General features: G+C 42.7%; 1 protein-coding gene across 5 annotated transcripts in view; it reads left to right on the top strand.

Annotated features, from left to right (window-relative positions):
* Window positions 1-14,409, top strand: part of STXBP6 (syntaxin binding protein 6) — a 265,283-nt gene that overhangs the window by 42,639 nt on the left and 208,235 nt on the right. The window contains exon 1 of one of the 5 annotated variants that reach the window (XM_068546765.1): window positions 2,961-3,051. The exons of the other annotated variants lie outside the window; for them this stretch is intronic. The gene's annotated coding sequence lies outside the window, so the exon portion shown is untranslated. Of the gene's footprint in view, window positions 1-2,960; window positions 3,052-14,409 lie in introns of those variants that run through there. 5 annotated transcript variants of the gene reach the window in all.

Genomic DNA, 14,409 nt, shown 5'->3' on the forward strand with positions numbered 1-14,409 from the left:
ATGCCAGAAGGAGAAAAGAAAGGAGCAGAAGAAATATCTGAAGTGATAATGGCTGAAAACTTTCCAAAACTAATGACAGACACCAAACCACATGTCCAGGAAGCTTGAGATAAATATTGGGTTGGCCAAAAAGTTCGTTCTGGTTTTCCCATAAGATGTTACAGAAAAACCTGAATGAACTTTTTGGCCAACCCAATACCTGAGGGTTCTCCCCACACCCCACACCAAATATGTGTTGTTTTTTTTCCACACCAATTCTCCAGTTCTCTGACACCAACTTGGGTCTCCAGCAATTCAATTCAGTTCTGACACTAGTTCTTGGAGTTAGTAAGGGCTCAGTCCCACAAGTCTGTCCCCACTTCAGATGCCAGCCACAAATGGGGTGCTCAAGGCTACCCACATTTCTGCGCAGCCAACGACAAATTCTGGGGTCCCATGACCCTAACCCCCTGAGGTTTGATCATTCGCTAAAACAACTCACAGAACTCAGGAAAAGTGCTATGCTTACTATTACCAGTTTATTATAAAGGATACAACTCAGGTGGAAGAGATGCACAGAGCAAGCTGTGTGTGGGGAGGTGGGGGCACAGAGCTTCCATGCCTTCTCCGGGTGTGCTACCCTGCTAGCACCTTTGTATGTTCACCAACCTGGAAGTTTTCTAAAACTTCATTTTTGGAGGTTTCATTACATAGGCATGATGGACTAAATCACTGGCCATCGGTGATTCAATCTCTAGCCCCTCTCTCCTCCCTGGAGGTCAGGAAAGGAGGGCTGCTGAAAATTCCAACCCTCTAATCATGCCTTGGTCTTTGTGGCAAGCAGCCCCCATCCTAAAGCTCTCTTCCTAAGGTTCCACAGGAGTCACCTTATTAGCATAAACTCAGGTATGGCTGGAAAGGGCTTTTTATGATTAACAAGACACTCCCGTTACTCCTATCACTCTGGCAATTTCAAGAGTTTTAGGAGTTCTGTGCCAGGAACCAGGGACAAAGACCAAATATATACTTCCCATTACATCACAGTACCCACACCCCCACCCCCCCCCAAAAAAAAACACACACACACACAGTAAGGCATGCCTTATACAAACTGCAGAAAACAAAAGACAGAGAAAATCCTGAAGGAAGCCAGAGGGGAAAAAGAACACCTTGCCTGTGGAGGAACAAGGATAGGAATTACAGTGGCTTCTTGCTCATCAGAAACCATGCAAGCAAGAAGAGTGAAATCTTCAGAATGTTGAAAGAAAAGAACTTTTTCATTCAAACCAACAACCTTAATTGAGTCTCTGTGCTCCCATCTGGGATATAAACAGGAAAGAGTAAACCGTGAATGCTGCCCTCAAGCAGCTCCTAGGTGGCCTGAGAAAGAAACGTGGATGCTGCATGGGTTTACATAAAGTCACGTCCCTTCTCGGGGCCTCATTTCTTAATCTGTTAAATGCGAGTGTTGGACTAGATTAGTGGCCTTTTATGCTTTTATTTTTCCCTTTCTTTCTTTAGAAATAGAACTTTTATTCAAAGGACCTTGTCTTTAAGTTGGGAGCAAATAAAACAGGTGACAGTGGAGCTGTTCTATTTGAGCTAGCGTAGTTGATGGCTGGGAAGTGTTGCTGAGGCTTCTCCCTCCACATCCTCAAGGAGGCTCCTGTGGGGACTCTGTGGGACCCCCCCAGGGCACTGGGGGAGCACTGGTGGAAAAGTCTAGCCTAGCAGGACAGGGGAGCCCTTTCAGCTGTGAAGACTCTGTAGCCGAGCCACTAAGCTATTTGGATGACAGTGCTTCCTTCACCTTTAGATGTGTCTCTCTTTTGGCCTGATTTCTCCCCTACCTAATGTTCTGTGTACATCCACATTCAGTGTCTTTTCTCATTATACCTAAAGGGCTTCTCTACTTTAAGCCCATCTTCTTGCCATTTTTCTTCTCTCATATCTCTTGTTTCTTATCGATTTTTTTCCATTTTAATTTGTGTGAGTAGACTGGCCTTTTTAGGACACAAAGAAAATTATGAGAGGTAACACTTATTGAGTGACCATGGTGGGTGCTGTTCTAAACAGTTTGTGTAAATGGTCTCATTTCATCCTCGTGATACTTCATGAGGCAGGTATTAATATCATGATTATTTTACAGTTGAGGAGACCAAAGCAGGCACAAAGAGGCAAATAATGCGATGAGGTCAAAGAGTGAGAGTTGTCAGAACTGCCACTGGGGTGTAGGTTAGCCCTTCCACCTAACTGGGGCCTAAACTTTTTTACTTTCACTTTTTAGTTGTTAATTCTCAGGAAGGGTGTGCTCCCACTCATTCATGTCTTGGTAGCTCTAGAGCTATGTCTCTGCTTCCTTTCCTAACCCCCTTCCCTTTTTTTGAAAACCGAGAAGCAAAGAAACCTTATGTGATGCCAAGAATGAGATAATTAAGGTTTAACTGAAACTCACGAGAGAAGTGGTTTGGGGATTGTTGTTCTGAGTGGCTTTCTCAGGATGGGACAGAGGGAAATGAAGCTGAGAGTTTCAGGTGTAGCAAGACCATTTCGGCTGATAGTTGCAAGTTGACCAAGGAATTTGCTGTGAGGAAGGAAGGCAAGGGGAAAGGGGGCAGGGCCAGCATTAGCCCATTGTCAAAGTCAAGAGAGAGTAGAGTAACGATGGAAAGTGGAGACAGCTTCCTATTTTGAAAAGCTAAACAGCTTTTAGGGAATGATTTCTCCTTTTGTGCTGCTGTGCAATTTTAACATTATTAAGTGTTGTATGAAGACTATTCTATTAATTATATTAAGAATAGTCTTAATATAATTAGCTGAACATAATAAGAAATGTGTGCCATCTTTGATCTGTGCTAAAGTATATTGTTGCTACCAAGAAGAGATCAAGGAAAAAAGTAAATGATTAACCAAATTCCTGAGGACAAAAACCTTTGAACTGCAAAATGTTATGATGTTTACTTAGCAGAAACAAGTCTACTAAATGGCCAAGAAGCATTGCAAGAAATTAATCTAGAAGCTTTTGGCCAATGTTCGACCTATTTCATCATAAATAAATTTAAAGTGTGAAAGGTAAGTTTTGAGAAGTAAAATTCATGCAGATCTGTTACTTTTACCTATAAAGTTACAAAACTTTAGGAAAAGTTAGCCATTTCTCTTATTATTTCAACTATTTGGGGTGGGGGGAAGACTGAGTTCCAAATATGGAAACACATTTCCAATATATATAGTAAATCTGTATAGAGAGATCAGTAGAAAGATATTTACCTCATTGAAGCATTTTTCTTTTCATTTACTGAGTTCTGAAAGTAATGTTCAGGTTTATGACATACTTGGTTTAAAGCAGGTTCTGAAATCTGGTGTGTGTGAGGTTTTTGAAAGGAAAGCAATAAAGTGTATTGGGATCTTATACACATTTTACTTTAGAACAGATGTTGGAAACCAGGTAGGCCTTCTAAAAGGGGAAAGTATGGGTCGTTAAACATCCAGGAGAGTTCAATCACTGTATTTCTTTTTCTTTTTTTTTTTTTTTTTTAATAAATTTAGTTGTTTATTTTTTAGCTGCATTAGGTTTTCGTTGCTGGGTGCGGGCTTTCTCTAGTTGTGGCGAGCGGGGGCTACTGTTCGTTGCAGTGCGCAGGCTTCTCATTGCGGTGGCTTCTCTTGTTGCGGAGCACGGGCTCTAGGCTCACAGGCTTCAGTAGTTGTGGCCCGCAGGCTCAGTAGTTGTGGCTCGCCGGCTCTAGAGCGCAGGCTCAGTAGTTGTGGCACACAGGCTTAGTTGCTCCGCAGCATGTGGGATCTTCCTGGACCAGGGCTCGAACCTGTGTCCCCTGCATTGGCAGGCGGATTCTTAACCTCTGCGCCACCAGGGAAGTCCCAATCACTGTATTTCTAAGGTAGTTTTATCCAGGTGGTTTGCCTGTGGACAAATCCCAAGGATATGTTTTATTCCCAAGAAGCTTATTTTTCACGAGCTGCTTGATAATTTGGATACCCCTAAAAGAAAAATAAATCTTTTTACTTATTTTGGGAGTCCATGGAAACTAAGGATAATAATTTCTGTAAAATTTCTGCAGTGCTGGAGATTGGGTTTAGCAGCCCAGGGCAAAATCCTACCTTCTTTAAGAAGCATTCCCAAATCTCCCTTGTAGGAATTAATCTACACCTTATTTATGGATTTGTTCACTCATTCAACAAGTTATTATTGAAAACCTGCTATGTAGGATTAAAACTGGGAGCAAGATACACATAGTACCTGTCTTCCCAGAATTCGTGGTTTTGAGGGAATACAGAGTAAATACAGAGTTAACAGGCAATATCATTACTGCTATAATGGGTGAAGTTAGGCTGCAGGCAAATCTGGGAAGAATTCCTGGAGGTGTCATGTAAGCTAAGTAGGAGCTAACTGGATGAACAGAGAGGATGAGGGGCACCATATACAAGGCTGGGGTCAGCTTTGTGAAGGGAATGAAGGAGGAGAGTGGTTCTGAAATGGAAAGGAGTTCAGAGTGGTTGAAGCCTGGAACATGAGAAGGAGGAAGGAGTGGCAAGGGGAGAAACTAGAGAGAGAAACAGTGGCTCTAGAACCCTGAGAGCCGTAGTGGGTTTCACTTTCCTGATGGCACTGGTGAGCCATTGAGGTGATGGCAGACGCTCTATAAGCATCACAGTGGCTGCTGTGTAAGGAGTGCATTGGGAGGCATGAGGTTATCACTGTTCAAGGTCCAAGAGGTAAGCAACTCAGTCCCAGAATCCCACGTTTAGGGTTGATTTCCTGGGAGCTAGTTCTGGTGCCATGTACTCCATCAGCCAGGATCCAGTCAGAAAATAGATGCCAGGCTGATATTTCAGATAGAGGTGATCTGATGTAGGGAATTGGAGACACAAGGTATTGGAGGGCTGAAAGAATAACTAGTGGAAGCAGAGGTAACACAGAGATTTGTAACTTCAGGAAACGGCTGCTGTCCCTGGGGGTGGGAGGGGCAAAAGGGAATGGGTGTGGTTAACTAAACCTAGAAACTCAGAGGGGCCACCATACAGCTGACGGGCCAACTGCCGAGGAGTTGCGTGGGCCTTTGGGGAGGGATTACCTTATGGCCGGTGCTCCCACCATCCAGGGGGGTCCACGGCTAGTATATAGAGTGCTAAAAGCATGGGGAACTGGAACAGCTGCTACTGTGAAGTCTGACAGGCGCTGGAAAACGGGAGAGTTCCTTCTCCCCACCTCTGCCTTCCGATCTGCCAGTGGCTCCCAAAGGCAGAATTGAACAAGGAGCCAGTTGCAAGGGAGTCTGGAAAATGGGGTTTGCAGACTTCTAGCTCCAGCATCATAAAGCAGAGTACAAAAGGGTGTGCTTGGGCTAAGAGACGGCTGGTAAATAATCTGCCTCAGGTATTTGAGAAAAGTAACTCTAGCTCTACCGTGGGAAGTGGGTTGGAGGGAGGCAAACCGGGATATTGGTTGATCCGTTCAGAGGTTGTTATCAAGACAGGAGATGATGGCTGCCTGAGCGAGGGCAAGGACAGAGAGAGAAAAAGAAGTGGGTAGATGCGGAGAAATTTAGAATGTGGAATTGAACAGAATTTGGCAACTGATATATTGTGAGGGATGAGGGCATAGATCAGAGGGAATAAAGGAGGAGGAGGAGGAGGTAAGGAAGAGGCTTGTGTTTCTGGTTTCTGACTTAGGTGGCTGGTGGTGCTGTTTACTGAGAGAGGAACATGGAAACTGTTTAGGGGAAAATGATTCATTCAGTTTTGGACTGTTGAGTCTGATGTGTCTGTGGTTCATCCAGGTGGAAATTCATTGTGGATGCCTGGGAAGAAGATGTAGATGTGATTTGTTTTCAGCCTGTAAGTGGTACTTGAAGTTTTAGGAATGAATGAAATTGCCAAGGGAGACTATAGACAGCAGAGAGGAGAGAGCTGTAGGGCAGAACCCAGAGGAGTACCAGCATTTTAGGAATGAACAAGGTAGTGGAGACAAGTTTGTGAAGGCGACTGTGAAAGAGTGGTCAGAGAGGTTGGAAGAAAACCAGAGCACGTGATGTCCCAGAGATCAGGGAAGAGTGTTGGAAAAGAAGGTCATGGTCAACAGTTCAGGCGCTCAGAGGTTTACTATTGGATGTTTTTGCTGCTTCTGTACCATACTCATCAAGTCTGCCTGTTTTTCGTTGTTACTTACGGGTGATTGTCCTCTAGAATAGTGTGGGCCTGGGACACTGCAGCACATCCCTCAGCATCTGGCATTGCTGTTTTGCACATGAGTATATCTGTGATATGTGTTTGTTGCATTGGCTTATTTAGGTATCTGCAAACTCCAGCTTGTGGATTGGCCATTTGAGCTTGTAAATAAAGTTTTATTGGAACACAGGCTGCCCATTCATTTATCTGTTGCCTATGATTGCTTTCATGCTGTAACAGCAGAAGTGGGGAGTTGTGACTGAGATCCTATGGCCTGCAAAACCTAAATTATTTACTATGTGGCTCTATATGTTTGCTGATCCCTGCATTACGGTCTTGAAGCTGTTTTATGTAAGCTGGTAAGATTGTATCTTTGAATTTCTTTTTAAAAAAAAATCCGTTTAATATATTTAGGGAGAATATGGAGCATAGAACATGCCTTCTCCGGGTTGGTCATGGTCTTGTCTTTGGGATGAAGGCAGCGGAGCCAAGGGAAAGAAAAGTTAGCAGATGGTCGCAGCAGTCTCTTTAGCATGACTGTGGGGCTGAGTAGTACCCTTCTAAGGAAAACTGCCAGCCCAGGGATGGTGGGACGAGAGGGGCGTAGACCTTAAAGGCATGCGTTTAAGACAGGCCTTTTCAGTCCTGTGAGGTACCAGCCACTGTGCTAGGTGCCCAGATTCTCCAGTAGCTCAGAATCTGGTTGGAGACACAGACCCACCAGCAGAAACTTACAATTGCCTGTAATATGCCAGGCACAGTGATAAAGCTGCACATGTGGTACCTAAGAGGGGCAGCTAGCCCAGCCTGAGGAGAAGCAGCGAGAGGAAGAATGGCCACACCGGGAGGAGGCCATCAGGGCCTCGGGTGCCGCCCCGCCACGTGGGAGCTGGAAGTGGGTGTGGAGGGGAGGAGGCTGGGCGGGGAGGTCTACCAGCTCTGGAGACGGAAGTTCTGTGTGAGAAGTAGGGCCCTTGAGGCTGTGCAGGCATGGAGACAAGTGGAGACAAGGCAGTTCTCAGAGGTCTACTTGTCTGTCACCAAAGTTTGTCTTCTAGGCATTCTTTTTTTTTATTTTTTAGCTGACATATTTAGTGTGGTTTGCGTTTGTGGGACTCATAACCTTGAATTGCTTGGGTTTTTTTTCCCTCTTACATAAAGTACAGAAGTCATCTTGCATTAATATGTCTTTTGACTGGACTTGTCTTGCCTTTAGGGATGATAAAAGCTCAGTGAGCTGAGCAGGTAACATAGGCAAGGAAAGTTTTCTGTTTATTTAGAACTGTGAACTTGCTGTCATTTTACTATCCACACTCCTCAATAACAACAAATTACACATTCACAGTAATCTGACTGTGCTCCCCCAATGGCTTGTGTGAACTGATTGGGCAGGTGTTAGGCCTATTATATGAATAAAGAAAGTGAGATACATACTTAGATCTTAAGTTGCTTGCCAATGTTCATTGCTTCCAGTAAGTCCTTTTGTTTGCATGTAAGAGCAACTCATTCCCATTAGTTCAGGAAAATAGGAGTTTTTCATTACCTTGCTTATGAACCAGAAAACCGGGTGTACCCAAGAGGCTCTGAGTGTTTCCTTTCCTTTTCTCTATCTACTTTATCTCTCTGTCTGTCTCTCTCTCCCTCTCCTTCTCTCCGCATATCTGCACCATCCTTTCCTCAATCTACAGGTCAGTTTTCCCTATAACTTTGCCTTACATGAATCTGTCTTCTTTCAGCCTTTCTCTGCATCATAAATGACAGTTAAAGCTTCAGCTCCCACTGCTATTTGGGTCATTAACTGTTTTCTTTCAGAATCTGATTGGCCCAGCTTCTCTTTTTAAGTGAGGCCATATTGTAGCTGGATTGACTCTTCCTAGGTCAAGGGCCTTTCCTGTTCCACTCAGCTTGGACTAGGAAGGTGTACCCATGTGGTTCATAAAAGCAGGCGGTTGGGTAGCTCCCCTGAGAACCATAAAGTGAGAAGCAAGGCATCTTGAGTTGTGACCTGTCCTGTACATCCCTTCCCTGCCTAGCTCATAACTCACTTCCTACATATAGTTCCAAAGATACCCTCTTCTAATGTAACCCAATCCTCATAGGTAAAACCACACGTTCATTTACCCCTTTCCTAACAGGAAGCACCCCAAAGTCATAGTCGGCTGCTGCTACACTGAGAAGCAATCATGGGACCCCATCATCCAATCTGAATCCACAACTCTCAGTGATGTCCATTTCAACTCTGGTTCTCTCACCATGCAGTCTAGCCATTCTGAAACCCATGGACTAAATGTTATGTGTAACACCCAACACACCCTGTGTACAATGGTGGAGACTCTCTTAATGCTCATTTTAAAAAAAAAGGGAAAAGAAATTTCCACCCCTTAATCTAGCTGCGAGATACATACATTGGTCACCAGCTCAGCCTATATTCTGTCTAGTAGAATAGAGCCCACATCTGGTGACGGGCAGCCTCCTGCTGGCATGGTGAGGCCAGATGCTTGGACACAGTAAGATGTATTGGAGGAGCCGTGACTGCTAAGCCTTTGGCTTGCTGCCTTTCCTCTTCTCCCATGATATGAGTTCCCTGATCTGTAAACAACTCCTCTAGAGATATTGTCTTTGGCTGTTGATTGACCTGGGTCTTTGGAAACACCATGGAATCTTCTATTTTCTTCCTATGCCTTTTCTTCTATTTTTCTTCTCTGTGTCTTGTTGAAGTCTGGTTGTGGAGGTTTTTGTTTTTTTTATGAGTTCTTTAGTAGTTAATGATGTGACACAGAATAAAACTATCAGCTGAGTGGCTACATCTCAAGCCAGAATCTTTTTGGATTTTTCCCCATTCAACTCCTGTTAAGAGTTTAGAGCACTCTAATTTTGTAATAGATAGAGTAGGTATCTATGGGGCTGGGATTCTGTAATCAAGCTTGTTTATTACTGAGCATTCTTTCTTGGCTAATTTCCATGTGGTTTCTGTGTTAATTGCATAGAAAAAAAAATTTCATTTTCTGCATTGTATTGACATGACTTTTGCAATTGCATTTAATCATTTGCACTTCTTCTATCTCAGTCCGTACAGTGAGCTGTCTTTATATTTACATACCATTGAGAACCATATGATAAATGAGAGGTAGAATTAGAACAGAGGAAATCAGCATAGTTATTTTGTAAATAACTAGGTATCAAGGAATGCTGCAGCCATCAACCAACACCAAATAACTTCAAACTAATTAAGGCATTGGAGTATTTTTTTAAACATATGTTATTTAGTCTTAATTTAGCTGTAAAAGTTCCTGTTCCCAACCCTGTCCTCTTTCTCTTCAGAGCTTCCAAGCTTTTGCTGGGTTGGTGGGGCTTACCAATGAGAAATAGATACAGCTATCCAGAGCCACAGGAGGATTTCTGTGTTATAGGAGCATACACACATGCACATACATATAGAATTAACAGACCACGTTTATAATGATGTGCAGTGCTAGGCATTTCACACAGGGTGTGAAACAGATGGTGATTGTCCTGGGAATGATGGTTTGGCATCGTGTCATTTACTGCTCTCTAGGTATTTTTGAGGTGAATACAGACATCTAAGAAGTCTGCTGCATGGGCTATGAGCGAAAGGCCAGATTTAAACATTCTTTTAAAAAAACAAAATGCAGGTCTTATATGTTTAAGCTCTCTTCATGAAGCCAGGGGTGCTTAGGACAGCAGCAGTTATTGAGAGCCCCCTGCAGTTCTGGGCTTCTTCCAGTGACGCCTCCTGCCCATGCCTGTCCTGCTCTGCCTCTCATGTGCATGTCTCCACTCTAGCACAAACTAGTAGACACTCGATGAAGTGCCTGGTCAAAAGCAGGAAAACATGGGTAGGTTTGAAGGTTTGGGCCTTCAAATTTCTGTGGAACACTGACTCTTTATGATTTATATTGAGATTAAATATGATATCAGTGAAAGAAAACTACCAGGCTGGTGTTTTAAGAAAACCAATCAAGTAGATAAACAGCCTTGAATATGCATCTTTGCCCACTTGTTTGATGATTTCCTTAGGATTAATTCTTAGGAGTAAAATTGCTGTGTGCCAATTTTCAGAGCTCTTGATAAATATACCAGAAGTGTCCTCCAGCTGGCTGTGTGTGAGAGGCTGCAGGAGTCCCCACCCTCCACATTTCACCTCATTTGTATTTGTGGCTCCAGAGCCTGGTGGCACTTTCTCAGAGCAGTTGGCTTGTTGGGAGGGGTGAGAATAGGACGTGTATATAAACTTCTAAGATGACAGTGATATGAACATTGGCTTGTTTTTGTTTATTTTGATACCCTTGGTTTAATTCCCCCAGATTCAAGTGATGATTTCTTGATCTCAGCTTTACTTTCCCATTGGGCAGTAACATTTTTTTTTAAACTGTGCTCTTTCTGCCTTATGTGTTCTTAGAAACTTTCCCAATCATGCTAATTAATTTAGTATCTACATCAGGTTCTTCATACTCAATAACCAGACAGAAATAAATCAGCCAAGAGGCCAGATATAAGAAAAGCAGGGCAACTTGGATGATGGTCAACTGATATTAAGCCTCAGTTTGGGCAATAAAATAGACAGTGGTGGGGATGATGAATTTGAGACTGTGGACCGTGGTCGGTGGCGGTGGGGAGGGGGGCTGCTGGGAGAAGACTGTAGGACTAGTTAATGTTGCTGGATCTTCAGGAGAAACTAGAATCAGTTTCACATAAAATATGTATTTTTTTCTTTTTTCTGTTTCTTTTTTTTTTTTAACATCTTTGTTGGAGTATAGTTGCTTTACAATAGTGTGTTAGTTTCTGCTGTATAACAAAGTGACTCAGCTATACATATACATACATCCCCATATCTCCTCCCTCTTGCATCTCCCTCCCACCCTCCCTATCCCACCCCTCTAGGTGGTCACAAAGCACTGAGCTAATCTCCCTGTGCTATGCGGCTGCTTCCCACTAGCTATCTATTTTACATTTGGTAGTGTATATATGTCCATGCCACTCTCTCACTTCGTCCCAGCTTACCCTTCCCCCTCCCCATGTCTTCAAGTCCTTTCTCTATGTCTGCGTCTTTGTTCCCGTCCTGCCCTTAGGTTCTTCAGAACCTTTTTTTTTTTTTAAAGATTCCATATATATGTGTTAGCATATGGTATTTGTTTTTCTCTTTCTGACTTATTTCACTCTGTATGACAGATTCTAGGTCCATCCACCTCACTACAAATAACTCAATTTCGTTTCTTTTTATGGCTGAGTAATATTCCATTGTATATATGTGCCACATCTTCTTTATCCTTTCATCTGTCGATGGACACTTAGGTTGCTTCCATGTCCTGGCTATTGTAGACAGAGCTGCAATGAACATTGTGGTACATGACTCTTTTTGAATTATGGTTTTCTCAGGGTATATGCCCAGGAGTGGGATGCTGGGTCGTATGGTAGTTCTATTTTTAGCTTTTTAAGGAACCTCCATACTGTTCTCCATAGTGGCTGTTTGAATTTACATTCCCACCAACAGTGCAACAGGGTTCCCTTTTCTCCACACCCTCTCCAGCATTTATTGTTTGTAGATTTTTTGATGATGGCCATTCTGACTGGTGTGAGGTGATAGCTCATTGTAGTTTTGATTTGCATTTCTCTAATGATTAGTGATGTTGAGCATCCTTTCATGTGTTTGTTGGCAATCTGTATATCTTCTTTGGAGAAATGTCTGTTTAGGTCTTCTACCCATTTTTGGACTAGGTTGTTTGTTTTTTTGGTATTGAGCTGCATGAGCTGCTTGTAAATTTTGGAGATTAATCCTTTGTCAGTTGCTTCATTTGCAAATATTTTCTCCCATTCTGAGGGTTGTCTTTTGGTCTTGTTTATGGTTTCCTTTGCTGTGCAAAAGCTTTTAAGTTTCATTAGGTCCCATTTGTTTATTTTTGTTTTTATTTCCATTTCTCTAGGAGGTGGGTCAAAAAGGATCTTGCTGTGATATATGTCATAGAGTGTTCTGCCTATGTTTTCCTCTAAGAGTTTTATAGTGTCTGGACTTACATTTAGGTCTTTAACCCATTTTGAGTTTATTTTTGCCTTAGGTGTTAGGGAGTGTTCTGATTTCATTCTTTTACATGTAGCTGTCCAGTTTTCCCAGCACCACTTATTGAAGAGGCTGTCTTTTCTCCATTGTATATTCTTGCCTCCTTTATCAAAAATAAGGTGACCATATGTGTGTGGGTTTATCTCTGGGCTTTCTATCCTGTTCCATTGATCTATATTTCTGTTTTTGTGTCAGTACCATATTGTCTTGATGACTGTAGCTTTGTAGGATAGTCTGAAGTCTGGGAGCCTGATTCCTCCAGCTCCGTTTTTCTTTCTCAAAATTGCTTTGGCTATTTGGGGTCTTTTGTGTTTCCATACAAATTGTGAAATTTTTTGTTCCAGTTCTGTGAAAAATGCCATTGGTAGTTTGATAGGGATTGCACTGAATCTGTAGATTGCTTTGGGTAGTAGAGTCATTTTCACAATGTTGATTCTTCCAATCCAAGGATATGGTATATCTCTCCATCTGTTTGTATCATCTTTAATTTCTTTCATCAGTGTCTTATAGTTTTCTGCATACAGGTCTTTTGTCTCCTTAGGTAGGTTTATTCCTAGGTATTTTATTCTTTTTGTTGCACTGGTAATTGGAAGTGTTTCCTTAATTTCTGTTTCAGATTTTTCATCATTAGTGTATAGGAATGCAAGAGATTTCTGTGCATTAATTTTGTATCCTGCTAGTTTACCAAATTCATTGATTAGCTCTAGTAGTTTTCTGGTAGCATCTTTAGGATTCTCTATGTATAGTATCATGTCATCTGCAAACAGTGACAGCTTTACTTCTTCTTTTCCGATTTGGATTCCTTTTATTTCTTTTTTGTCTCTAATTGCTGTGGCTAAAACTTCCAAAACTATGTTGAATAATAGTGGTGAGAGTGGACAACCTTGTCTTGTTCCTGATCTTAGAGGAAATGGTTTCAGTTTAAAATATGTATTTTTAAAATGTACATGGGCCAAGAACATTTATTCTTGCAAAACTACCCATTGATGACCTCAGGTCTGTCCACCCCCACTTCAGTGAACAGGTGGGGATGAACATTTTAAAAGTTCACCTTTCACCTTCCTTCCTCCCACCAACCCGCATAAGACTTAGTACCAAATGGACATCTGAGGAGTTTATATTTGTCTCGGATACCTTTTTTCTGGAACGGCTTCTCTGACCATGTTTCCTCCCATACATGTACCCAGAGTTTCCCTTTGCTGTTCTGCAAGTGTGTAGGGTCTGTGCAGAAGTGAGTGTGTCCCTCCAGGGAGTCCTCTGCACTCACCTTAGGTCTGGCCGTGTCCGTCTCTCTTGAAGCATCCAGGGCACACCCCGGGCGCGGATCCCAGGTGGAAGCCCAGGCATGTGTCAGGTCACTCAGAGTTAACAGCTTCCATGGCTTTCCATCAAAGTGGATCTCCCTGCATAATCCGTGCAGGTCGACCTAATTAAATTCTTTAATTACATCTCGAGGACAGGCTTAGCAGAGTAAGTAGCTCCTGATTACCAGCCTCTGAAGGATTAAAGTACCTGCCTCTTCTGCTGCTGTGAAGTAGCAGCTTCAGACTCCTCATTTGGTCCAGGGTGGCCTGTTTCCTTGTGCTTCTCCTCGACTAGACTCTTTCCATTGGATAGATCTAACTGGTCTGTAATCTCCATCCCTTGAAGCCCACGTCAGGGAAATTACTCAGTAAATGTGTGAAGAAGGATAGGTCCTGTCCCATGGTGGAATTTCTTTGTTACCTCTGATAATAAGGAATAATGTGTTTGGAGCAGAAATAGTCATCAAAGCCAGATGGATGTCCTCTTAGAAGTCTTGGAGAGCTTTAGCTCCACATGATGTATTTCCCTGTCTGACCGTGAGTGGTGAATAATAGTGACTGTTATACGTCATCCCCTTGCTTAATTGCTGAACCCACTGGCCCAGTCTTAATTGATTTCTTCTCACCTGCTGCATAGAATTGCTTGCTTGTTGATTGCTGTTTTTCTCCACTAGGATGTAAGCTCTGTGAGGGAAAGGACTGCCTTGACCTTAGTGTCCTCAGTGTCTAGGACAGTGTTGCATATTGAATAAGTGAGGCTGTGTCTTATCCCAGCTCTGCTCCTTGTGTGTGCCTTTTCTTTTCTTGCCCTTTTTTAAAAAATGTCTACACAACCCTACATCTCCCTTGTGTAGCAACACTGCA

This window comes from Eschrichtius robustus, chromosome 1 (genome assembly GCF_028021215.1).
Source record: "Eschrichtius robustus isolate mEscRob2 chromosome 1, mEscRob2.pri, whole genome shotgun sequence".
NCBI classification, from domain to species: Eukaryota; Metazoa; Chordata; class Mammalia; order Artiodactyla; family Eschrichtiidae; genus Eschrichtius; species Eschrichtius robustus.